The sequence below is a fragment of the Protopterus annectens genome, chromosome 3.part1 (genome assembly GCF_019279795.1).
Source record: "Protopterus annectens isolate FY-2018-M chromosome 3.part1, PAN1.0, whole genome shotgun sequence".
Taxonomy (NCBI): Eukaryota; Metazoa; Chordata; order Ceratodontiformes; family Protopteridae; genus Protopterus; species Protopterus annectens.
In genome coordinates this window covers 985,001-1,011,203 of record NC_056732.1, presented here as the reverse complement: position 1 = coordinate 1,011,203, position 26,203 = coordinate 985,001, and the positions used below count along the sequence as shown (strand labels likewise).

The 26,203-nt window shown below is 42.1% G+C and overlaps 1 protein-coding gene across 7 annotated transcripts in view; it reads left to right on the top strand.

Moving 5' to 3' along the window:
• The window catches only part of GLCCI1 (glucocorticoid induced 1), a 1,677,723-nt gene that overhangs the window by 1,031,161 nt on the left and 620,359 nt on the right, over positions 1-26,203 (top strand). The gene's annotated exons all lie outside the window — the stretch shown is intronic.

Here is a 26,203-nt window from a genome sequence, read left to right as displayed (position 1 = left end):
TGATTTGTAAGTTGTCTACAGCAAGCGTAGTTGGTTTAAGTTTTTGTAGCAGTTTTTTAATTTTAGTGGTTGGGATGGGTGAGAGGGTAAAAGTAGGGATATTATTGAGGGGTAGTTAGGAGTGTATGAGTGGTTGTTATTTGAGAGTTGAGAAGATAAGGATAGGATGGTTTCAGTGAAATGGTTAAATTGGGAGGCAAGGTCTTTAGTGTTATTGTTGGTGGTGGGAGTTGGAGTGGATGTTTTACCTGGATTAAGTAGGGAGTTAGTTGATGGCATGCCAGAATTTTGGGGGTCTCGTGTGTTTTGGCTGTCGAGGAAATAGTTTTGTTTATCAAGTTTGGTTTGTTTTTTAGCCTGATTTCTTAGTTTTTGGTAGTTTTGTTTGAATAAGTTCATGTTCTCTCTTTTCCATACTCTCCAAGATTTATCTCTAGCTTTTAGAAGGGCTCTTGTTTCCTTGCTTAGCCATGGAACATAGTTTGCCTTGATTTTGATTCTTCTAATGGATGCAGCTGAATTGAGGATGGTAGTGTTAGTGTAGTTAAAGCAGTTGACTGCTTGGTCTAAACAAAAAATATTTGGTTTATGAAACTAGGTGACAAAACTGGAAGGTGATTTAGTATGCATGTTTGTTTCAGTGAACTGAAATGCATCCAAGCTCATTTTTTTTTTGTTTTGCATGCTGTTGTATGCATAAAAAGTACTAGCATCCTTGAGGGAAATTCTCAGTACTAAAGCTCAAACCTAATCAACGGAGTAATAAATACCTTCTGGTATAGCAGTAAACTAGAATGAAATGACAGCTAATAATGTTTAGCATAAAGAAATTGGCTTAATTTCAAAACTGAGATGAAACAAATTGTGTTAAAAACTTTCCCAGTTTGTCTGTGAATCATCCGCTGAAATTGCATATTCAGTGATGTTTTGTAAAGGAATGTATTTTTCAAAAACTGATGTAACAAATACCAGAAGTCTTAAGTGTTAGTTTGACTCTACTTTTAAGTTCCAGACACAAGACAAGCATGCTTGCCTTTGCTGTAACTTTGATTATACTGGCAGAGATGCTGTCTTCTACAGTCTAGCAGTAGTCTCACCTGTGATCTATGTAGTGTCAAATGTAGACTTCTTTTAATTTCTCTTTATAACAGCTGTGCGTTCAAGTTGTTTTAGTTGCCTATTATGTATGGATTTTGAGTGCTTCAGCAGTCATGCAATCTAATTTTTTTAAGCAAACTTTATTAACATAACTTCACCAAACAAGAAATAACCAAATCAATATTTCAACCAAGTAAACAGTATGAAGAGATCACAGGAATAGTCACAACAGCTAATACCAATGAAACATTCATAACAAACTGAGTGCAATTGCTGTTTAATTAAGTAACTCTAGAGCAGTGGTTCTGAAACTTTGCAAGCTGGAGGACCCCTTTTATAAAGGAAAACATTTTGACGGACCCCTATCGGCGGCGGTGCACATATGTTACATTTGGGGGTTTGGGGGTTGATCCAAATCAGCCCCCACACCACTACGCAGCCATTACAGTGTCCCATTACTTGACTAATTCTTCCCAGTTGCCATAAACACTGTTCAAAATTCTCAGTGTGCATACTGTTTTCTGCTTTACTTTTACAATGATTACAGATGTTTGGAGTTAAATTAAAACTTGTATTTCAAATTTTATAGCACAAACACTGATGGACATTTGCTAAAGCTAAACAGACATTTGCTAAATGTAAACGAAGCAATAGTCTCAATGAAAACAGTCTTAACATTGCAGCTTCTCTACCTTTGAAACTCGCATTCACTGAAACAGCATTGAAACCCACATTCAAAGAACATGCATCTGGCCAGTGGTGGATTAAGTTTACCTTTGGGCTGTTTTCAAAGCATAGGTCCCTTGCGAACATTTTTAGGAGCATGCAAAAGTTCTTTGATTCACCTTCCTGATTAGGTTCATAGGTAGGTACTAGGTTATCTGCCCGAAGACGTTTATAAGCCTAGCTGGAATGTGTTGGCTTTCGCCGCCCCCTTAAATTAGTCCCCTGTGCCTCTGTCCAGCAGAGCCATTGAAGTGATCCCAGGGGTAAACGTTCCGTTTCCCATCCACTCGTCAAGGTTTCTCTTGAAGAGGGTTAGCGAGGAGTTCTGCCTAATGTAGATTGGAATCTTATTCTAGATTGTGGGAAGTCTCTGGGACAGGAATCTGTCCCTCCAGCATGTCCTATTTATTGTTGTGGTGAGGTTTAGATCCCTGGAGCGTGTGGCTCAAGGGGATATGGTTTTCTTTAGATGGAGCATATCCATCAATTCTGGGTTGGACATGGCCTTGTATGTTGGGCAGAAATCACCTCTGAGTAGGTGGTATGCAACTGAGTACAGTTGGAGTTTCTTCAGTCGAGCTGCATAGGGCATCTGCTTGAGGCCAGTGATCCTTTTGGTGAGGTACTTCTGTGGTCTTTCCAGTTGTTGCAGGTGTCTTGTAAGGTACATCCCAAATGGGGCATTGTACTCTATGATGGGTCTGATGAGTGATGAGTAGAGGGGCCTAATGACCTCTTTTGATCTGAATGCAAACCCTTTTGTGATTAGGTGGGCCACATAGAAGGATTTTCTAACCATTTTGGCAATGTGATTATCAAAGGAGAGGTTACTATCTACTTGGGTCCCCAGAACCCTCATTACGTCTTCCATATTTAGGGGGCTACCAACTATGTGGTAGTTTGTGGGTTTGTTTGCATCTTTCTGTGTTTCCCAGTTAGGGGTCGCCACAGTGGAACTTCGGTCCGCTAATGATTGGCAGTTGATTTTTACGTACCGGCTTGCCAGGCCTGACGCACAACCTTCAACAAAGGTACGCCCATTTAAGCATGTCTCCATGCAGAAGACGCTCTAGCTGAGAATCGAACCAGACAGCATCTTACTGTGAGGCGACAACGCTACCACAGCACCACCACTGCGGGTCTATGTGGTAGTTTGTGGGTACTTTGTTTTTTCCAAAGGGGTTGACTATGCACTTTTTTGCATTTAGCTTGAGGCCATGGTTTTGACACCAGGTATCTGTCTCAGTGAGACCCTTTTGGAGGATGTTTGTGTCAGCCGGAGAGTCAATTATAGCCCCTAGTTTGCAGTCGTCTGCGAACTTGGTCAGCTATAGTCCTCCTGTGCTTGCCTTTACCTCTGAGAAGTATATGCCGAACAGGAGGGGTCCTAGGACTGAGCCCTGGGGAATGCCACTTGTAACCGGTTTAGAGTCAAACCTAGCTCCCGCAACTCTTACCATGTGGGTTCTGTCCATGAACCAGTTGGCAACCCATCTCATGATGTAGGGGTTTATGTTCAGGCTGGTGAGCTTGTCTATAATACCTGAGTGGGGAATGGTGTCGAAGGCCTTTGCAAGGTTTAGGTAGGCTGTGTGGACCACCTTTCCCTCATCTATAGCCTTGGTAACTGTCTCAAAGAAGTCCACCAGGTTTAGGAAGCATGATCTGCCCTTAACAAAGCCGAACTGGGTAGGGTCCAGTGTTTGGAGGTTCCCAGTGTCACTGTTAATGATATCCATGATGATGCTTTACAGACCAAGCTAGTCAGGCTTATAGGGCAATAGTTCCCAGGGTCCGTTGTGGCTCCACCTTTTTGGAGCAGAATAACCTTTGCTGTGTGCCACTGTGTGGGCACGTAGCCTGTGGAGAGGCTGAGTTTAAACAGTGTGTTTAGGTGAGAGGTTAGTTCATCTTTGAGCTTGTGTAGGAAGCAGCCTGGGACACCATCCGCTCCTGTTGATGCTGGGTTTTTGGCTTTGGAGAGGGCTGTTTTAACCTGAGTGTCTGTGATTTCAGGGGCACTACATTCTTCTGGTATAGTTATGGGCCCTTTTGGGGGTGAGAAGGGTGGTGAAGTTTGCACTGAACCTGTCTGCCAGGATGTTGGCTATATTGGTTGGTTCAGTGTATTTTTTGCCATTCTGCACTAACTCCGAGCAGATCTGAGAATTGCCACTTAGATTCTTGACATAGCTAAAGAATGCCCTGTGGTTATCTTTGGAGTCCATGGCAATTTTTCTTTCGAAGCTAGCCTTAGATGATTTTTATGAAGGAACGTAGTTTCTTGCCGATACTGATCAGGGATGTCTTCCCTTCTTGGGATTTTACTCTTTTCTGTACTAGTTTCCTCCTTCTATTGTATAGCTTGTTTATGGCAGAGGTCCACCAGACTGGTTTCCTTTTCTTGGAGGAGTGAGTCTTGGTTTTGTTTGGGATAGCACGATCCATGCATTCTTGTAGGTGCCCATAGAGTGCATTAGTAAAGGATTTTGCAGCTTGGACAGCGTTATCCTTTAGTGTGGGGGCTTTGAAACTTCCTACCTCGGTCTTAAGTAACGTGAAGTTTGCTTTTGAAAAGTTTTTCACGGTGGTTTCATTGACCGGGGGTGGTGGCGGAATGTGGATATCCAGAGTGATTAGTTTATGGTCAGATCTAACCAGCGAGGGGTTGACCTCCGGTGTATAATTAAATTTGAATACACAATAATTAAATTATATCCCTTGTATAATACAGCACCACTTGGTGGTACGTGTTTTAAATGAATAGTTCTGCACATTTTTCCAGTAAGCAGTGAAAAAACATATGAACCAATAATGACAAAACTGCCCAGTTGAGAAAATTTAAACCATAAAGGGCCACTCAAACTTCTGTCATTACAATCCACCAATATCAGTCAATATGCACAATCTCTGCGGAAGTAAGTAATCTAAATAATTACACCTTGAAGAGATATGTAACTAATGAAAAGTTTGCTGCTAGCAAACTTTATTTCAGTGTTTCATCTGCAAATTCAGTGCCTGCTGCCCTTGAAGAATAAATTGCCTACTTAAAAAAACGGTAATCTGGTAATATTGCATGGATGGCAAACTGAAAACAGGTTCGTAGTTACTAGGCATCTCATCCAAAAGTTGATGTATTCAGGACTTCAGTACTCACCCCCTAAAAATGCAAAACAGTATCAAGAATCCATCAATATGCTGTGGGAGTAGAACCCACAGCCTTCTGCATTAAAATGCAAGCATGCTACCTGTTGTGCTACTAACACAGCTTTAAGAGGCTGCACCACAATAGTGATACTATTTGCTAACTAGCTAAACAAATCTGTTGCACATTGTAAACAGACTTAGCATGAACAGCAGTAAACTTCTCTTCCCTTGAAGCTCACAATTCCTTGAAAATGCACTTGAAGCTAAATTTCTTGAAAAATGCACCTGCCATAATTGGGGGACAGAGAGCCAAAACTAAGGACACATTTTAATTTTTGGTCTTGTAAACTTCGAAAGTTAATAGAACAACAAGTGTTGCATTAGTACAAATTTTCTGAAGGCAATGAAGCCTGATGCTCAAATGTTTGCCATTATTTTCTGACTTCAGTCATCAACGATTTGCCAGGGATTTTCCAGAAAAACACAATTTTATTAGAAACAGACTGAAAATATGAGGGAAAAATGTGGACATTCTGCAAAAACCTGGACAGCTGAAGGGTATGCTGCCTACCTCTTATACACCTCTTTCCCTCTTATACACACACACACCTACACACCTACCTCCCTCCCTCTTACACACACACACACACACACACACACACACACACACACACACACACACACACACACACACACAAAAAATACCTCTCAACCTCTTCAGCGTAAGAAATATGGACAAACCTTACCATAATGTGGTGAACAAAGGGCCAAAGCTAAGGATACATTTTAATTATTGATCTTATAAACTTAGAAAGTTTTGAATTTAATATGAATTTTCTGAAAAGTATGAAATATAAAGCTCAAAAGTATCCCATTATTTTCTTCAGTCCTCAATGATTTGCCAGAGAAACCCCATTTTATGCGAAACGGACCAAATAAGGCAAAGATCTGGCGCACACTGCAAATATCTGGTCAACTGACAGCTACGCCCAGGCACCGCTTTTTATTAAAGCCTTGATTAAAAAAAAAAGGCCTTGAAGTTCTGTCAAGAAGATCGCCTGGATTGATCATCAGTTCTGCATTAATTTCTATTTGCTGGCAAAAGGGAGAAAGCAGACCCATACCCATACAGAGACCAACATAAATACGGGACCTGTCTTACTTGGAGGGAAAAGAACAGTTGTTTAAATTTCCCTCCAAGTTCTAACTGCTGGCAGAAAACACAGGGCAGCTGAGCAGCTGTTCATAGTCAGCTGCAAACATGGAAGTTGTTCCTTCTTCTCCTGTAAAAACTAAGGACAGGCAGCTGCTTAGCCACTGCTCAGCTGCAATCAGGGAAGTTTCTTTCTGTTTTTTTTTTTTTTGTTAAATTGTGGATGAGCGGTGCAACTTTTCTTTCTTCACAGGGTCGGGTCATGGATGATGCCCGAAAGCTAGGTGGGTGCAAGTGAGCTCGCAGACCACTTGAGTTTATCGCACGGACCCCAGTTTTGGAAACACTGCTCTAGAGCATTGACTATAAATGGCTAGGTGACCGAGTGTCCATGTCACATCATATGGAGATATGGTTTTCTAGTCACATAACACATTGTGAGCTGGTAGCAAGGCAAGCAATTTACTGTACTGTGAAAGCCATCTTTGAAAATCTTCTGTTGCAATAGTTTCAGGGGCTTTCCAGCATAATATAAGATCTAATAATGACTGCTAACTGCAACATCCTGGAATGAAGGTTTAAACGGTAATGGAGAACAATGGACTATGCATACGTTTTGTTCAAGAATGCAGACCCTGATTTGGCTTATGGCAGTGATACTCTGGTACTGTTACACATTTGTGAAGCTACCCCCCCCCCCTAAAAAATGTTTTGCATCAACATGCATATTCTGAACAGTAAGAAGTATGAAACTGTAATGCTCAGTCATTGCTGACTCACTGTAATCATTACCGATTTAGCAAAAAATAAAAAAAAATTAATAGGGATAAGGCAAAAATATGAGGCAGAATCAGGGACATTAAAAAGTAAAGGTTTTGCATCAAAGTGCAATTTCTGCATGATAAGTATGAAACTCAAATGTGTAATTCCCACTAATTTACAAAAAAAAAAAAATACCAGGTTAAGGCAAAACCTGAAAGGCCGAGTGGTACAGTGGTTAAGGTATATGCCTTTCAACCACAAGGTGCAAGGTTTGATTCTCACCACTAGAAAGATTTTAAGTTTACCCCTGGGATCTCTTCTGTGTCGCTGCTTGACAGAGGTACAGTAAACAAACCTTAAAAGGGCTACCTTCTGTGTAATACAGAGGCACAGTCAACTAATCTAAAAGGGTGGCGAAAGCCAAACATACTCTGGCTAGGCTTATAAATGCCCTAGGGCAGATAGCCTAGTATCAACCAATTTGGAACTGGTGAACTATTACCATGAGTTTTTTTCAGAACATGTCTAGTTATACAGTCATTAAATGCACAGCTGAAACATAGCACTGACTGGAAATGAGCAGTGGACTGTGAATTTGTCTACAGTAAGCCAAAGTGAATGTTAATGTTGAATAAAATGCTAACCCATTGATTTAATTAGGCCTGGTAGGCTAATATATGATGCATCCTCATATGGAATTGGTGTCTGCCATATCACGCAAATTCCATGATGGTACAAAGCATTTGCTTCAAGGTTATGGACTAAAGATACATGTACACACACACTCACATAAATAAGCAAGCCCCTAGTCTAGTCAGGAAAGTGAGGAAATCCAAACAGTGTGTTCATGGATAGAAGTTTATGCTGGTTACAGATTACCAGCTAGAGCTGTATTCTTTACTCCACAAAGTGAAATGCCTTTAATGACCAAGGTCATGTTACAGTGGTGGGCTGTACTGCAAGGCATAACTTATATGATTTTTGGGTATAAAGAAACAAAGCTGAGTGACACTGAATGACTGTCTCTTTAAGTGTAACTGTGTGAATCCAGCAAATACATACTCCAAGTTAACTAACACATAGTTACTCATGGGCGATCAATGATGAACAAAGAGAAGACAGAAGTGATTAATACTGGCTTATTTGCATGATCTACTTATGAATGAATGAGCTTAAATGCAATAACTTGTTGTATCCTGACTTTATCCTAAAAGAAGAACAGCTTTCTTTGTGATGAGGAGCTGTGCAGTGTGGCTGCAGAGTTATAACTTCTGGAGAATATTGTGCAGTGATAGGAACTATATATGGAACAACGTCCCTTGTCCAGTGTCTCATTTGTGTATTTATTTATTTTTTTTTAAAGATTGCCTGCAGTGAATATGGAAATTGAACACTTAGCTGTATAATGTGCTCAATGCTAATTGATTAAAAATCCATCATTACCAGCAAATCTCAATTTATCTTCCCAAAGTAGCCATACTGACCTTATGAGCCCTGTAGATGGCATACTATTGTTATTCTAGTGAATGTGCAGTCACAGTGGCCAGAAGTTGTCTGTATGAAGTCTGCAAGAGAAGAAAATAGATTATCTCAGCTAAGATGTTTTTACAAGAAATAGATTATCTGAGCAGATTCATCAGAAATAATTAGCTGTTTAAAGCTGCCTGATGGTAGAGAAATAAAGCATCCATCTGCACCATGGGAAACCTGAGTTCAGGAATAGACTTGGGTCACTAGAAGAGTTGATGGGAGTGATATGATGGTCAGTAGCCAGCTGTCATATCCTGGTGAGGGTTTGGGGAATCTAATACTTGTGCAACCTCCTTTGGAGACTGTGAGCTTTATAACTCAAACTATACTACTGATCTAATCAGCGTATCCTATAACTAAAAAGGTCATCTCTACTTGACTCCAAGTAGACTATTCTCTATCCGTTAAACCTAGCACTTGCTCCTACAGTACTTATTACCTTGATACGGCACTCTTGTCATAGATAGTACCCCTAAAAGGCAAACCCCCATTTCTCGGTCACCCAAGTCCCCCGGAATCTCTTTTAAAGTTTTTTTGTCTATTCCTTCTAGCATGTCGAGGGATCAGTTGCTAGTGTCCTCTCCTGCTCAGCTGGTGAACCTGGGAATATTGAGGCAATGTTACAATTGCCTCATGTACACAGACAACCCTCTCCTCCTCCCACAAAACACAAATACATGCGAGAGATGCAACTATACGGCCAAACTGGAGGCTGAGCTCTCTCAACATAGGACTGGCAAGACCACTCAGGAGGAGAAGGTTACCACACACACTATAGACCCAGTCTCACATAGTACCATCACAACCTCAAATCATACACATAAACACACAAAGACATACTTGGAGGCTCTGATCAAAAATCTACCAAAACACCAGAGGCCACCAAAGCAGACACCCAAACAACCACCACCTCAGAACACAACACCTGCAACACATAGACCTCACAGTCAGAGTGTCAAACAGTCACAGCCCTTAAGGCCAAACACAATGCCAGACACACTAGTCATTGGTGACTCCATAGTCAGACACACTGACGCCCCGCCACCAGACTGAGTAAGGAGAAGGTCACAGTAAGCTGCCTGTCGGGCGCTAGAATCCGCCACATAACGCAAGCACTCAGGTCTCTCAACAGCAGGTACAAATACGACTCAGTCATTGTCCACGCTGGTGTAAACTACCTGAGACGTGCCTCCTTGGACTACATGAAAAGAGACATTGAGGAGCTCTCTGATTATGTAGCCCAGGCAGGTATGACCCTGACCTTGAGCAGTATCCTACCTTCACCAAGAATGATGCCACAATACAGAGATAAGATGATCAGCTTTAACAATTGGCTTAAACTCTGGTGTCATTCAAAGGGGATCCAATGTCTGTCTGCCTGGGATGACATGCTGGACAAGCCACGCTGCTTCGCAAGGGACGGCTTGCACCTGTCACCCCTGGGATTCCGGATATTGGCAAAGGCTCTTGCCACCCCCATAGTGCCTTTTTTAGGCAAGGCTCAAATTCTAAACCTACCACCCTAGAACACAAAAAAGGAAAAAACTAAGGGTAATGCTGCTCAATGCCAGAAGTCTAAATCTCAAAATGCACGCACTCAAGGCCCTTCTCAGTATGGAGAACATTGATGTCTGTGCTGTGACAGAAACCTGGTTCAAGGCTCCTGAGAGCACCCTAGCACTATCAGGTTTTACCTCATATCATGCGTTCTGGCCCCAAAATCCGGACAATACCAAGAAAGGAGGGGGGGTATCCATATTCATCAAGGACACCCACACCTGAAGACTGGTGGCAATGCACGATGAATCGGAGACCATCCAGGTGCAATTAACCATAGGCAAGACTGCACTGCAAATTGTAGCATGTTACAGGCCACCCTCACAAACTCAGGAACCTCACATGGCCTTCCTGAAAACACTAGAGGGGATAAATGTATCACCAAACACCATCATACTAGGTGACTTCAATTACCCTAATATAGACTGGGAACACTACTCAAGCCCAAACACCCTAGCCCAAAAGTTCCTGGAATTCATAAACTCAAATGCCATGGAACAACTAGTCACCATCCCCACAAGAGGAGAAAACATACTTGATCTCATCATCACGAACATGGGAGCACAATGTTCAACACCGTATACCCCTCACTGGTGAGATCAGATCACAAACTAATCTCGCTAGAGGTCCTCATCCCACCCCCACCTGAAATAAAAAAGACCACAGTAAAGAACTTCTCAAAGCCGACTTCACACTTCTAAAGACTAGTGTGGTCTCCTTTAAGGCCCCGAGCCATGGAAAACAGTACTCAAGCCGCTGAATCACTTACAAATGCCTTCTACCAGCACCTGCAGGACTGCATGGACAAGGCAATCCCAAGCAAAACAAAGACTCTTTGTACCAAAGGCAAGCGTTCAGTCTGGTGGACCCCAGCCATAAACAAACTCTACAACAAAAGGAGGAAGCTACTACAAGATAGAGCAAAATCCTTAAAAGGTAAGACACCCTTGATCACTATAAGTAAAAAACTAAGAGCTCTCATAAAATCATCCAAAGCAAATTTTGAGAGAAAAATAGCTAAAGACTCAAAAGACAATCATAAGGCCTTCTTTAACTATGTTAGAAACCTGGGAGGAAACTCCCAGATATGCTCAGAACTAGTTCAAAATGATGTGAAGATTACTGATCCTACAGACATTACCAACATACTGGCTGACAGGTTCAGTGCAAACTTCTCCCCCCCAAAAGGAGAGATATCTATACCAAATGATTGCAGCCCCCCAAAGATCTCTAACGCCCAAGTGAGAACTGCTCTCTCCAAAGCAAAAAACACAGCATCCATGGGACCTGATGGTGTCCCCGGCTGTGTGCTCCACGAACTCAACGAGGAATTAAACCCACAGCTAGGACAGCTGTTTAATCATAGTCTTACCTCTGGATACATACCCAGGGAGTGGCGCACTGCAACTGTGGTCCCACTTCACAAAGGCGGTGCCTCCACTGACCCTGGAAATTACCGGCCCATTAGCTTGACAAGCCTTATCTGCAAAGCCATGGAGAGGATCATAATGGACCTCATAAACAAAGACATAGGGAATTTGCAGACTTTAGATCCAACCCAGTTTGGCTTTGTCAAAGGCAGATCATGCCTTTTAAACTTGGTTGACTTTTTCGAAACAGTCATCAAAGCCATTGATGAGGGAAAGGCAGTCCATACAGCCTACCTCGATCTGGCGAAGGCCTTCGATACAATACCCCACTCGGGTATCATTGAAAAACTCATCAGCTTAAATGTTAACCCATACATCACAAGATGGGTTGCAAACTGGCTGAGTGACAGAACCCACAGGGTCAGAGTTGCTGGCGCCATGTCAGACTCAAAGCCTGTCACAAGTGGTGTCCCACAGGGCTCAGTCCTGGGCCCACTCTTGTTTGGCATCTACTTTTCCAAAGTACAAGCAAACACAGGAGGGTTATGGCTGACAACGTTTGCAGATGACTGCAAACTGGGCGCCATAGTAGAAAACACATCTGACCCAGATATCCGTCAGAAGGGTCTCACAGAAACGGATAACTGGTGCCAGAGCCATGGCCTAAAGTTAAATGCCAAAAAATGCATAGTCATACCCTTCGGGAAAAACAAGGTTACCCCTAGCTACCAAATAGGTGGCAATCCACTGAGCACAGAAGAAGTTATCAGGGACCTGGGGACCCAGGTTGATAGTAGTCTGTCATTCGACACCCATGTAGCTAAAGTAGTTAGGAAGACCTTCTACATTGCCCACCTTATCATGAAGGGATTCTCATCTAGATCAAGGGAGGTCATAGTCTCCCTATACTCATCACTCATCAGACCAATGATTGAGTACAATGCCCCATTCGGAATGTATCTGACCCGGCACTTGCAGCAGCTGGAGAGGCCACAAAAGTTCCTCACCAAAAGGATAAAGGGTCTCAAAAATCTGTCCTATGCTGCCCGACTGAAAGAACTCCAGCTCTATTCAGTCGCCACCGCTTGCTCAGAGGTGACCTTTGCCTAACATACAAGGCCATGTCAAACCCAGATTTGACGAATATGCTTCACCTCAAAAAATCTAGATCCGTCAGAACCACAAGGGTGGGAGACTTAAACCTCGACACGGCTATTAATAGGACGTGCTGGAGGGATAGATTCATCACCCAAAGACTCCCTATGCTGTGGAACAAAATCCCGGTATATGTGAGGCAGAGCACCTCGCTGGCCTTGTTCAAGAGAAATCTTGACCAATGGATGGGAGATCGCAGATATACCCCAGGGATTACCTCAGTGTCACTGCTCGACAGAGGCACAGCAAAATAATGGGTATAGTTCCCCATACTAAAGGGGTGGCGTAAGCCACAAAACGATGGGCTAGGCTTGTAGATGCCCTCGGGCAGATAGCCTAGTATGAACCTATGAACCTAAGACATCTCAGAGTAAAATGGGATGGGGGAGATAATGCTGTGCTGAAGTCATTGTACTAGCCCCTCTCACAGCTAGGGAATAGGACCAGCTTTCTGACTTCATGTCTAAAACTAACCATAGGATCCCTCACTCTTTGGGTTGAGGAATCAGGAAGTCCCCGGTAAAAGGTCATGTTTAGGGGTAACCAGAAAGGAGACATTGGCCGAGCTGTTGGACATGCTACACCTAAAGAAATCCCAATCCCTCCGAGCTACACGTTCTAGGGACCTAACCTTGTCACCACAATAAAAAGACATGCTGGAAGGATAGATTCCTGTCCCAGAGACTTCCCATACTCTGGAACAAGCTACCCATCTAGGTCAAGCAAAGTTCCTCAAAGCACTCTTTAAGAAAAATTTTGATGAGTGGAAGGGAAATAGGAAATACACCCCAGGGATCACTTATGTGACACTGCTCAACAGGAGCACAGGAAATTAACTTTCCTGGGTGGAGTAAGCCAGGGAACCTTGTTGGCTAGGCTTACTTAAGCCCTTGGGCCGATAGCCTAGTACCTACCTATGATAAAGGAAACCAGGGTATAAAAGCTTAAAGCAGTGTGGGAGGAGGCAAGAAAAAAAAAAGACATCAACACTTTCCTTAAAGAAAATGGAGTGAGAAATTTTTTGTCCACATTGAAACACCAAAACAGAAATGAGCTTAATAATGGATCTGAGTAGATATTAAGTGAAATAAAGAAAGCCAAAAATAGGTATACAAGTCCTCGTAATACAAAATGAATACTTTTCTTTTTGCCTTTCAAGCTGCATTGCACACAACTACCAACACTAGGTCAGCAGGGCTGTTCTTAAAAAAGCAGGAAATTAAGCTACAGCAGAGACTAGAAAGTATAAGTTGAACACTACATTTTAGTCGTCTACAACTAAAACTGCCTTCTTTGATATTGCTGATTGCACTTTAGCCATTTTGAGCTGTTCTGTTTTGTTTCATTTAAATTAATGTCTTTACTGAATTTCCTTGTCCAGGGGTGGAAGCCATCTTAGAATCAGTTGTGATTTGATCTAAGTGAGTGTTAGGCTAATTGTTGTGAGTCACGTTGGTTTACTGCACTTGGACTTAGGCTTTCACATAGTTTTCATTGGTTCATTTGTTTTCCTCTGTTTTATTTTCTGTGTGGAGCTACACTGAGCACACCCCAGTGATAGTGGTATTTCCATAGCAGATGGCACACAGAAATAAAATTCTGTCTTATATTATAAAAAAGGGTGCCTTCTTATAATATCCATGAGTTACTTATCCATTTCTGCTTTGTCTAAACTGTTTGTACTGAGTTCTGTGAGCTTCTACTTAGTGGTGCTGATCAGCACTGCCTGAATGCCAGTCACACTAAGCAGTGTAGACTTAGCTCGAACCTAAAACCAGTTGCCTGAATGCCAGTTGCACTGAGCAGTGTAGACTTAGCTCGAACTTAAAACCAGTTGTCTGAATGCCAGTTGCACTGGGCAGTATAGACTTAGCTGGAACTTAAAATCAGTTCAGCTGTCATAACTTTTGTATTTCCCCAGACCCTCTTTAAACCATCAGATGTTATGTAGTCCAATCTTGCCTACATTCTTACTCACGGGTTTTTCGGCTCCGACTCGGCCAACTTTTATTTTCTAGCACAAAGTCTCTTATTGGCTGGGCTAAACAGGTATCCCATGTTGCACTGCTCCATAGCCCCAGATCTCATTTGCCGCTCATGTAGCTAGGACGTGGTCTCGCTTGGCTGTGGCTAAGTACCTCTAAAATTCTATTTTCTCTTTAGAAAATTATTGCTAGTTTAACAAAAGCTATTTTCATAGCTATTTGTTCTGGTTTTCTGTTTAAAATTTGTTGAAGTGTTGTCTGTGTGTGAGTTGGTATCCCTAACTGTTCCGGTGGGCTAGGCCCGTTTAAACTAGAGGACCTAGTCCTCCTTTGTGTAGTGTTTTACCTTAAACTTTTCTGGTTTACTTTTTCCTGGTTGAGTTGTGTGTTACAGGTTTCAAAAAACTGTTTAACTTAGAGGTTCTTTGAGGTTTTTTCATGTGTAGTGATAGTTTCCCGCCTTGCTGTTTTTCGGCCTTTACTGATTTTCGGCTAAGTCATCCTTGGTCTTGGTGTTGAGTAGTTTAGTTAAGATGTCTAAGGATCAAAAGGAACATAAACCTTCGGGTTTTAAGAAATGTTCCAAATGTAACTACAAGATGTCCATTATGGACGGACATTCCGTATGTGTGTATTGCCTAGGAGCAATTCATTTGCAAGAATCCTGTAGCTTCTGCCACACCTTCAGTCTGAGGGTGCTACAGGAAAGAAAAAATAAATTTATATTGAAGGGACTCCTAAAACCTTAATTTGAGGACTCTTTAGACTCAACTTCTAGTACCCAGTCCAAGTCTAAGGCTTCAAAGGTGAAGAAAAGGTCTCCGGCTCTGTCTGTCTCCTTGGAGCCACTGGAGAAAACCTCTAAACTGGACTCTACCTCCTTGGCTCCTCTGTCCTCGGGGCCGCAGGAGGTATCTGTTGTGCTGAAATCGACCTTGGCTCCAATTTTATTGGAACCCATACGGAGCCGATCTCTCAGTGTTAGACATGGTTCTCCTGATAGATTATCCCAATCCCCCTCTCTGTCCTCCAAATCCTCTAGGCTTTCAGATTTGGATGCTGATAGGGTGGTTGAGAGGCTCCTGCAGTTGCCAGTGTTGGCTAAGTTATTTTCGGCTCCGACCCAGTCGGCTCCGAAGCCCATCCCGATGCTTGTGTCGATGGTTCCTCCTCCGAGAACTCCCTTGTCTTTGGAGCCAGAGTGCTCCGCTCCGAGTGATGTTCTTGTGCCTGCTCCGATACCCCTCAAGGGTTTATCGGTGCCGACATCTGCTCCAACCATGTCAACTCCATTCACAGGTTTCGGTACTCGGGTTTCCTCTGTTGGGCCTGAGGGGGATACCTCGGGACATCTGTTGGTTCCGAGCCTCCCCCTCGGTGCTTCGGCTCGGGGAACCCCGGCTCCGATCATGGCCTTGGAGACTGGTCGGTCCTCGGATTCGCGGGGACCCGCCTTCGAGGCCATGAGGAGCGCACTGGCCAGATCTTCAGTTACATCACCCGGATCGGTCATTCCGTCCCCTTCCACCCTGGCTAGAGCTTCTGATGCCCCCCTATCAGTAGATGGCGGCGCCTAAAGGTCTGGGGATACCCCCATGAGCGGTCCCCAACTTTCTGAGGGTCTCTCAGAGTCCGTGCCTGAGGAGCCCCCCAGAAAGAAGTTGTGCAAGAGGAAGCACATAGATTCCCAGGACGAGTCTCTCACTTTGGATACCGACCTCGAGGAGTCCGAGGGGTCCCCCAAGTCATCCTCTGATGACGTCTCTTTCTCCGATATCCTGGAGATATTGAGACAGAGAGGCGACTGGCCGTCCAAAACCCCCTCTGAGGAGGAGTCGGTATTCCTCAAGGCCTTTGGGGCTCAACCCTCCACCTCCTGGGTGTCTCCACCCTTCGACGAACTCCTGGATTTAATTTGTCAAAGGGTGAGGGAGAATCCTGATTCGGTGGAACCTGTGCCCAGATCACATAATTAGCAATGTGTAAGCCCTTAAGGCAGCAAGACCTAACTAGTTCATCTGGTAGTGTGTTGTGGGTGACTCTGTAGTTAGACAAACATATACTGTACTCACCAGGCTGAGCAAAGACAGAGTAACTGGTAGTTGTTTCTCAGATGCCAGGATATGTAATGTCACAAAACCCTCAAGTCCCTTCTCTCCAGGTACACACATGACAAGATCTTTGCCATATGCAAGTGAATGACTTAAAATTCAGCTCCTTGTATCATATATAGAGGGTTATGACGATACCCTCAGAATATGGGTCTAGAAAAGGAGTGAAATGAATTTTAAGCAGTATCATACTATTGCCAAGTGTGATGCCACAATACAAACAAAAGATAATTGACTTTAATTATTGGCTTAACTACTGGTGTCATTCTTGAAGGATCCAATGTATGCCATTGTGAAATGAGATGGTTGACAAACCCAGCTGCATTGCTGGGATGATATGTATCTCTCTGTCCTCATTGCTTCTATATATTGGCTGAGGCTTTTTCTTTCCTTATAGTGCCTTTTTAGGCAAGTTCAGTTTCCTCAGATTACCCACACAGCGAACCACAATCAAAACCTTGTAAATGTAGCACTGCTCAGTGCTAGAATCTAAACAAAAAGTAGCACTCCTTACAGGCTTTCCTTCTTCTTCTTCTTTTTTTGGCTTTTCCTGGTTAGGGGTCACCACAGCGGATCACCTGTCCGCTCATGATTGGCAGTGGAGTTTTACGGTGTCGAGTTTCCAGCCCGGCGCCCAACCTTCCACAGAAGGCACACACATTCACACACTCATGCCTAGGGCCAATTTAGAGTGTCCAATCCACCTACAGCATATCTTTGGGATGTGGGAGGAAACTGGAGAACCCGGAGGAAACCTACGTGACCACAACAGGCTTTCCTAATACTTGAAAATACTGGTATATGCATAGTTACCAAAACATTGTTTCAGAATGGTGAAAACACCCCCACTGTACAGGCATTTAATGCCTACAACTTTCTCAGACCAAATGCCAAAATCAAAATTGTATCTGGTGGGAGCATATCTGTGTTCCTGAGAAACTATTTTACCCCCAAACTCATAATGTATAAGACAGTGACCTGTAACTCCTCTACATTCTTCTTAAGATAAAGAAAACCCCTTACCACATAGTAGTGAACTATTGTGCCCCTCTGTGATACCTCAAGACCATGAGACATATCTTAACCAACTGACTTCTATCACCACAGAACCAAACATTATCCTGTTGGGTTCTGATATCCCTTCATTAACTGGGAAACATACATCACTACAAACATATACACAGAGATTCCTGGATTTCATTATTGCCAGCTCCTTGGATCAAATAGCCCAAATCCCAAGGATGGATAGAAAGATATTGGACCTGGTCCTTACAAATGTAGTCCTCTCCACCCCACCCCAACCTTAGTACTCAAACCTCACAATTGCCAAATCACTTTTCAAATATGGCCATCATGTGGTGACATTTACTGTAGGTGTGAAACCTGAGTCACCTCAAAGCCTCTTCATCCTCAGAGACTATTCCAAGGCAAATCTAACTAATGACCTGTTAAAATTTAAAAGACCCTCCTCACCTAGATGACCCTGCTTCATACACAGCAATTTTCATGGATAAGGTCCACACCTACCTCCAAGCTAGCATTGAGGCCTTGGTCCCTATATGACATAAATATAGTGCCAAGTTTAAAAACAAACCCATTTAGTGGAATCTCAGTATCACCAAACTATACAGTAAGAAACGTCTAGTCCATAAAAGCAAACTTACAACTCATCAGTTAGAAAAGAGCTCAAAATAACCAACAAAGAATTTAGAAACAAAATCAAATAATCTAAGAGCAGGCATGAACTGCAAATTGCTACCCATGCTAACTGTAACTGTAAAGCCTTCATTGGCTATTTCAGGAAAGGAATAATAACCAGAAATGGTCGTATGTCAGGAAGGGAATAATAACCAGCAATGGTCGTATGTCAGGAAGGGAATAATAACCAGCAATGGTCGTATGTCAGGAAGGGAATAATAACCAGCAATGGTTGTTTGTTAGGAAAGGAATAATAGCCAGCAATGGTCGTTTGTCAGGAAAACAATAATAACCAGCAATGGTCATATGTCGGGAAAGGAATAATAACCAGCAATGGTTGTTTGTCAGGAAAGGAGTAACAACCAGCAATGGTCATATGTCTGGAAAACAATAATAGCCAGCAATGGTCAGAGAGAATACAAAATGGTATCACATATATCACAGGCATGGGTAATCTTAAAATCATGGACTGTAACCAATTTGGGTTTGTTAAAGGCAAAGCCTGCCTCTTAAACCCAGTGAACATTTTTGAACAACTCACTGTTGCCTTAGATTCAGGTAAATTGGTTCACCCTGCATATCTGAACTAGGTCTAAGCCTTTGATACCATTCCATACTCAGCCATCATTGATAAGATAGTCTAATTAAGTGTAACTCCTGTGTTGCCACTGGATAACAAACTGGCTCACTGACAGATCTCAGCCTGATAGTACTGCAAACACACTCTCATTAGATAATTGCTACACCCCTCCCTCGAGCCATTCTCATAGGAGGCTGTATCAATACCCACTCCTCTGGGAGCCATCTTTAAAATGTAGTAAGGCAAATAACTTATATCCCCATTATAAACTTACGTTTTACTTAATTGTTGTATAAATCTTGTGGTCCAGTTTCTTACAAAAACCTGGCTTAAACCTACTACTGCCGATAATGAGGTATTACCCCCGGGCTACAACAAACACAGATTAGACCGAACAGCTAAGAAAGGCGGTGGGATGGCAGTTCTTTACAAAAATAAGTGTTAATAGAGATCCGGTTCCACCCCCCCCCCCCCCCATTTAATAATGCAGAAATCCTCAATACCAAACTGCAAATTAACAATAATATTGTCTGTGTCTACATTCCCCCAGGCAATAAAATAAGCACTCTGGAAGATATCCTCCAATGGTTATCCACTACCTACCCCCAAGAAACCATTGTTCTTGGTGAATTTAATACTGACTGGTGCACCTGCTCAGCTGAATCCCCTGTCACCCATACAAATATGTTTGGGTTCACACAAATAATAACCTCTCCCACTAGGAATAGTAAACCCACCAACAGGGAAAGTATCTTAGACTGGGTACTTATCAATAGCCACCTAAGCTTGTATACAGCTGGGACTCTCCCCGATGACCTAAGTGATCATTCACTAACATATTATTAAGCATAAGGCAGAAATCCACCGCAAGACTACATACAAAACAATCAGAAATAATAAAAACTTCAATATTACTACTTCCTAAATGAACTTAAATCGGTCAACTGGTCAATCCTAAAAAATCTACCACTAGATGAAGCTGTAACTTTCTTTAACAATAAATTTCTGGGCATCCTTGACTCCCATGCTCCTGCATGTACTATAAAGACTAAATCTAATACTGCTCTATGGCTCACAAAGGAAACTAAGATAAAAATCAAACCTAGAAATATAGCCTGGATCAAAGAGCGAACAACTAAAGCCCTCTCAATCAAGTGAGATATCATCAACTTAGAAATTATACAAAAAAATAATTTTGTTAGACAAAAAAAAACTACTACCAGAATCTCCATTTAAACACCGAAACAATCCCCAAAAGTTTTGGGCAGGTATTAACCAACTTCTTCATCCAGGACAATCTACTACCCCATCCCCATCAAACTACACCCATAAATCTCCAGAAATTGTTGCCACTGCCTTTAATAACTTTTTCACTGAAATTATTCAGTCCTTAGCTAACCAACTTACTCCCACCCACTCTAACGCTCCCACTAACACACCCAGTTCTCATCCCCTCTTTAATTTCCAACCTGTCTCTACCACTTTTATCCAATCTCTTATCAAAAAACTAAAACTAACCACCGTTTCTGTTGACCTCCTTCCTGCAGAGTACCTACAAAAAGCTGCCGACGCCATAGCATTCCCCATCTCTATCATAATCAGTAGACACTAACTGATGGAACTATCCCCTCAATCTGGAAAATATGCCATGTTATCCCACTCCACAAAGGTGGATGTTCAAGAGAACTGTCCGACTACAGACCCATTGCCAGTCTCTCACCACTAGCCAAATTAATGGAGAAGTGCGTTCAAAAGCAGCTTATGGACTGTCTCATTCAGAACGGTCTTCTTGCCAACTCTCAGCATGGCTTTAGGCCACATCACAGCACCACCTCCACCCTCCTTTCTTTTACAAATTCTATATTCCAAAATAGGAACAACAACAGGCTACCTTCAGCCCTATTTCTAGACCTGTTGAAGGCCTTTGATATGGTCAACCACAAATTACTCATCCATTCCCTAAAATCCATCTCCCTAGATAACCATGCTATTCAGTGGTTCCATTCTATCTGAAGGGCAGACAACAGGCTGTATTATGGCATGGCAAACTGTCCACCCTGCTACCTCTCACCCTTGGTGTCCCTCAGGGCTCTATCCTAGGTCCTCACCCTTGGTGTCCCTCAGGGCTCTATTGTAGGTCCTCACCCTTGGTGTCCCTCGGGGCTCTATTCTAGGTCCTTACCCTTGGTTGGTGTCCCTCAGGGCTCTATTCTAGGTCCTCACCCTTGGTGGCCCTCAGGGCTCTGTTCTAGGTCCTCACCCTTAGTGGCCCTCAGGGCTCTGTTCTAGGTCCTCACCCTTGGTGTCCCTCAGGGCTCTGTTCTAGGTCCTCACCATTGGTGTCCCTCAGGGCTCTATTCTAGGTCCTCACCCTTGGTGGCCCTCAGGGCTCTGTTCTAGGTCCTCTACTCTCTTCTATCTTCATCAACAATCTTCATACTGCCATCCCTGATGCAACCTGCATTCAATATGCAGACGATTCTACCATGATCTGTACAGCCTCCTCCCCTTTAGACCTGCAAACCTTAACACAAAACACATTTAACACAGTTGAAAATTGGCTCTCTAATCACCATCACCAACTGTTGTTAAATCCCAACAAAACTAAACTGCTCCTCTTTACCCCCACCAGTAGAGCCACCCCATTTTCCTTCTCCATAAAATCCAACAACGGTACCTCTTTCTCTCCAGATGACCATACTAAGCTTTTAGGAGTAATAGTGGACAATAATCTCAAATTTGATCTGCATATCAATACAACTGTAAAAACCATTAATAAGAAGCTTGTCTCATTATATAGAAGCAAACCTTTTCTAACTCCATTGGCTAGGACTGCAATTGCCTGCTCACACCTACTCTCTGCCCTTCTATATGCCTCCCCCATACTCTCCAATTTGAGCAAAACTGAACTTAGTAAGGGATCTATATCAAATAATCGAAGACACAAGTTTTTGAATACGAATTCATCAAACCCTAAACACTGAAACGCCACAATAGCGAACGGCCAAAACCGCAAATTTTTTCCTAGGGAAAAAATTTGCGTGACCATACAAATAACACAAATACTTCAAATGTAATTTAACTGGGGGGCTTTGCCCCCACAATCCCCCCAACTAAATATACCAACTCCGAGATCGCTCAACGGGGGGGGTAAAGGGCAAACTCCGGGAACGGCCAACTACATGTTTTCCCTAGGATTCGATGTTTAGGGTTCGATGATTACGTTTTCGAAGACTTGTGTCTTCGATTACCTGATATAGATCCCTTAATAAGCTCTCTCACTGTTACAACCATATTACCAGATGTGCCATAGGCACAACATATAGGACACATCACTGTCAAACCCTCCGTCTTCTTGGGTGGCTAGAACTGCCTAGCCTACTTCTGTTCAGTCAGCTTATAGCAGCACACAAAATTCTGTACCACCCTGAAAATACTCCAGCACTCAAAAATATCATAAAGCCATACAGTAATTCAAGGCAACTATGATCATCCAATAAACTGTTGGTCCAAACCCACAAAGCCATTAACTCTGTTGGTAAAACTTGGAATTCACTTTCATCTAACCTTACCCTCAAACCTTCTTTAAGTCTATTCAAAAAAGGCCTCAAACAGTATTTTAAAGAGCACTGGCTTTGTCCCTGTACTAACCCTGATTAATCACTACTTACTCAATGCCTTATTTAAATTAATATTGTGCGCATCTATTGCTCATAATAGCTTACTGCAAGCTATTGTTTTTGTATACTATTACACACTGTGATATTGTGAGTACCTACTAGAGGGCGTTGTAAATATGTTTGACTCATATCTGTTACGTTCTGTCTGTGTTATCTGGAGCTTTTCTCCCTGGGCCTCTGCTGAAAGTGGACATATATCCAGTCAGACTATCCCGGTCAACAAATGTAAAATAAAATAAAATAAATAAATAAAAGAGTAACTACCAGCAATATCCCTCAAAGATCAGTCCTGGGACCACTCCTCTTTGCTGTCTACTTCATTGATGTTAAAGGAGACAACAAAGGCATGTGGTTGACATAGTTTGCTGATGTCTGCAAACTCAGAACTGTCATAAGTATTCCAGCTGACCTACATATTCTCCAGGATGGTCTAGCTCATGCTAACAAGTGGTCCTTGGACCTCCGCCTCAAACTAAATGTCCTTTGACAAATGTAGGCACTTTGTTCCTATCATATAGGTGACACCCCCATAAAATTCAACTCAATCATTAGGGATTTGGGCACTTTCATTGACAATGAATTAGCCTTTGAGCTCTGTGTGATCACTGTTGTAAGAAAATCCTTTTATTTGGCTGAACTAATCACGAGAAGCTTATCTTCTAGTTCTAGATAAGTCATTTCCCCCCTACTCTCCTCATATCAGGCCAACTATAGACTATGCTGCTATTTAGTATGTATTTAGCTAGGCATATGACCCAGCCGGAGAGACAGTAGCATTTTCTTATCAAAAACATTAACTCATTCACTCCAATGGAGCTCAGGAAGTTTGCACTTTAACTTCCATTGGGCGGAGCCTAAAACGTTTGACAGAATCAAATTACGTTCTCCCATTTCAAACAAATGTTCATATCTGTGGAACCATAGGGATTATGAAAGAAGTACAAATGGCAAACTCTTAAGCACAAACCATTTTATAGCGGTAGTATTCTTTAGATTCTAGGTCTTAAAACAAATTGTATAAGTCACATTAAACAGAGTAACTTACATTTGTAATATTTTGTAAACAACTTACAATATCTCAGCACCCAATCAAGTTACACACATACTGTTAATAGCATTTTATTCATCCAGCTGAGGGCTGTCATAAGAGGCTAAGGGTTCTGTGAGTATCTGTGTTACTTGGTTGTTGAGATATGTAGAAAAATGTGAAAATTATATCTATATAAAGTAATATCATAAAAGCAACAGTTAATATCTATTTACCTGTGCTAGGCGGAGGTCATATTAATGCAGTTGAGTTTGCTATTGTATAAACTTTAAGATGAAATCCTTTAAAACCATGTACATGGTTTTGGAATTATTGATGCAAATATGAACAAGCAATATTTGACGCCTAGAGGCGTCAGTAGGCGTTAACTGCAAATGCACCTGGAGGCATCATTTGGGTGTAATGTGTTAAGGGCATGTTCTCCTTGAGCTGGCTTTCTCCACCTTAAAGCACACTCACTTTTTTCCATTTCCTTCTGACAATCGAGAGGAGATCTATGCCTTCCTTACAGAGCCTCAAAAGATCCAGTCCTATGTAACCTCGTACACATCCCCATAACTAATACCACCCTAAAAACCCATTCAAAAGAACTAAACTACCACCAAAACATAAATAGGACATGTTGCCAAGATGGATATAATTCACAGGTAATAGCTCTTGTGTGGAATACACATATCTTCAAGGTAAAAGAGTAGTTCCATGACCCTCTTTAAGCATAACCTGGATGACTGGGTGGGCACTCATAAACACACCTCCAGTGTGGCCCCTTTAGCCCTTAAGCAAAGAGGTTAAAACTAAGTTGGGGTCTAGCATTAATTGATATCTTGGTAAATTGGTTGGATCATTGTCTAGGCTACAGATGGTCCAATGGCTCAACAGTCTAGTATGAATCCATAAACCTATAAATATAAATACAAGTCAGTTAAGGAATGTGCTGAAACTAAATTATCAGAAGTAATAGTGGAATGCATGACTTGTGAATAATTATCTCAAAGCATAATAATTCATTAAAAGTGGTCATTGTCAGTATCTGTCCTTGGTGGCAGCACATCTTACCATTACTTCAAGATGTGTGTGAACAGCCTGGTCACTACTGATCTGGTGACTACACTGTGAGAGATGTGACCAACAAAGACCATATTAAAAGTGAGCTGACTGACGAGATCATGAAATATAAGCATTTCCTCATTAAAATGACCATATTCCAACTCCAAGAGGAATGACATACCAATCTAGGGAAGATAATGCCTTCCAAAGTAAAATAACCATCACATCTGAATCCTGAGAGAGATGTCGAAGCAAAATGTTTGCCACAATGGTAGAAGACTGAGACAGGCCACAATGGAGGAGCCACTGGAGTAGCAGTTTTTAGGCTTTCCAAACTGAAGATACACCTGAAGGACCTTGTTTTTATCCATGAGGGACTACAGAATTACTACTTCAGGTGCTTGAAAAGGGCCTGTTCTGAAGCTGAAGTTATGAGAGGGGCATGGGAGTGTGTGTTTTAAGGAGGGGTAGAAGAGCTACTAAAGTATGTAGAAGCATGCAATATTTTTAAAGACCTTCGTTAAATTGTCACTTAAGACATAACCACATGTACATTAATAGAAAAAACAAACCATATTAATATTTTTCGCTTATATACATTAGACATTAAATATATTCTCTTTATTTAGATCAACCATCATTCATTCCAGCATTACATAAATTGTTTAGTTTCTGCCTTCTATTAAACCTCACTCCTCCTTCTGAGCATTGTTTTACAAGTTGTTGTTGTGTCTTTCGGCTTTTCCCGGTTAGGGGTCGCCACAGCGGAACTCCGGTCCGCTAATGATTGGTAGTTGATTTTTACGTGCCGAGTTACCAGCCCTGATGTACAACCTTCAACGAAGGTACGCCCATTCACGCATGTCTCCACGCAGAAGACGCTCTAGCTGAGAATAGAACCACACAGCATCTTGCTGTGAGGCGACAACACTACCGCAGCACCACCACTGTTTTCAAAATTATTATCAAATGTGTGCTAGTTAAAACATAAAGTAGCATCCTGCTGGGCAATGTTAATGTAGGCTGTGGTCAAGGACACTGATACTAAAGCCAATGAGTCCAGCCTTAGCCAGATCTGAAGAATTAACATGAAAAGTGTAACATTAAGGAAAGATTAATAATGCTGGCTTTTATACGTTAAAATGTAAAACGGGAGGGGTACTAAGTATTGATGTTCCTCTGTGCGGGGGGCAGGAATGATATATGTGTACTGGCTGAGAGTGCCTGTGGGATGTAGTAAGTAAAGCTGCAACGAAGCAAAGACCTGGACTCCATGTATTTTATTAACTTTATGTATTTATTTATTTTATTTTATTTTACATTTGTTTACTGGGATAGTCCGACTGGATACATGTCCATTTTCAGCGGAGGCCCAGGGAGAAAAGCTCCAAATAGATAAACTTACATAGAATATACAAGAAGTTAGATAACATTAGAAAATATAAAACAAAGTGATTATGTACAATGGTTTAGTAATTTTCCCTAGTAGGGACTCACAATTCTCATGGACAGACACAATTAAAAGCAAGAGACGTCAGATTGGATATGGAGCTTGG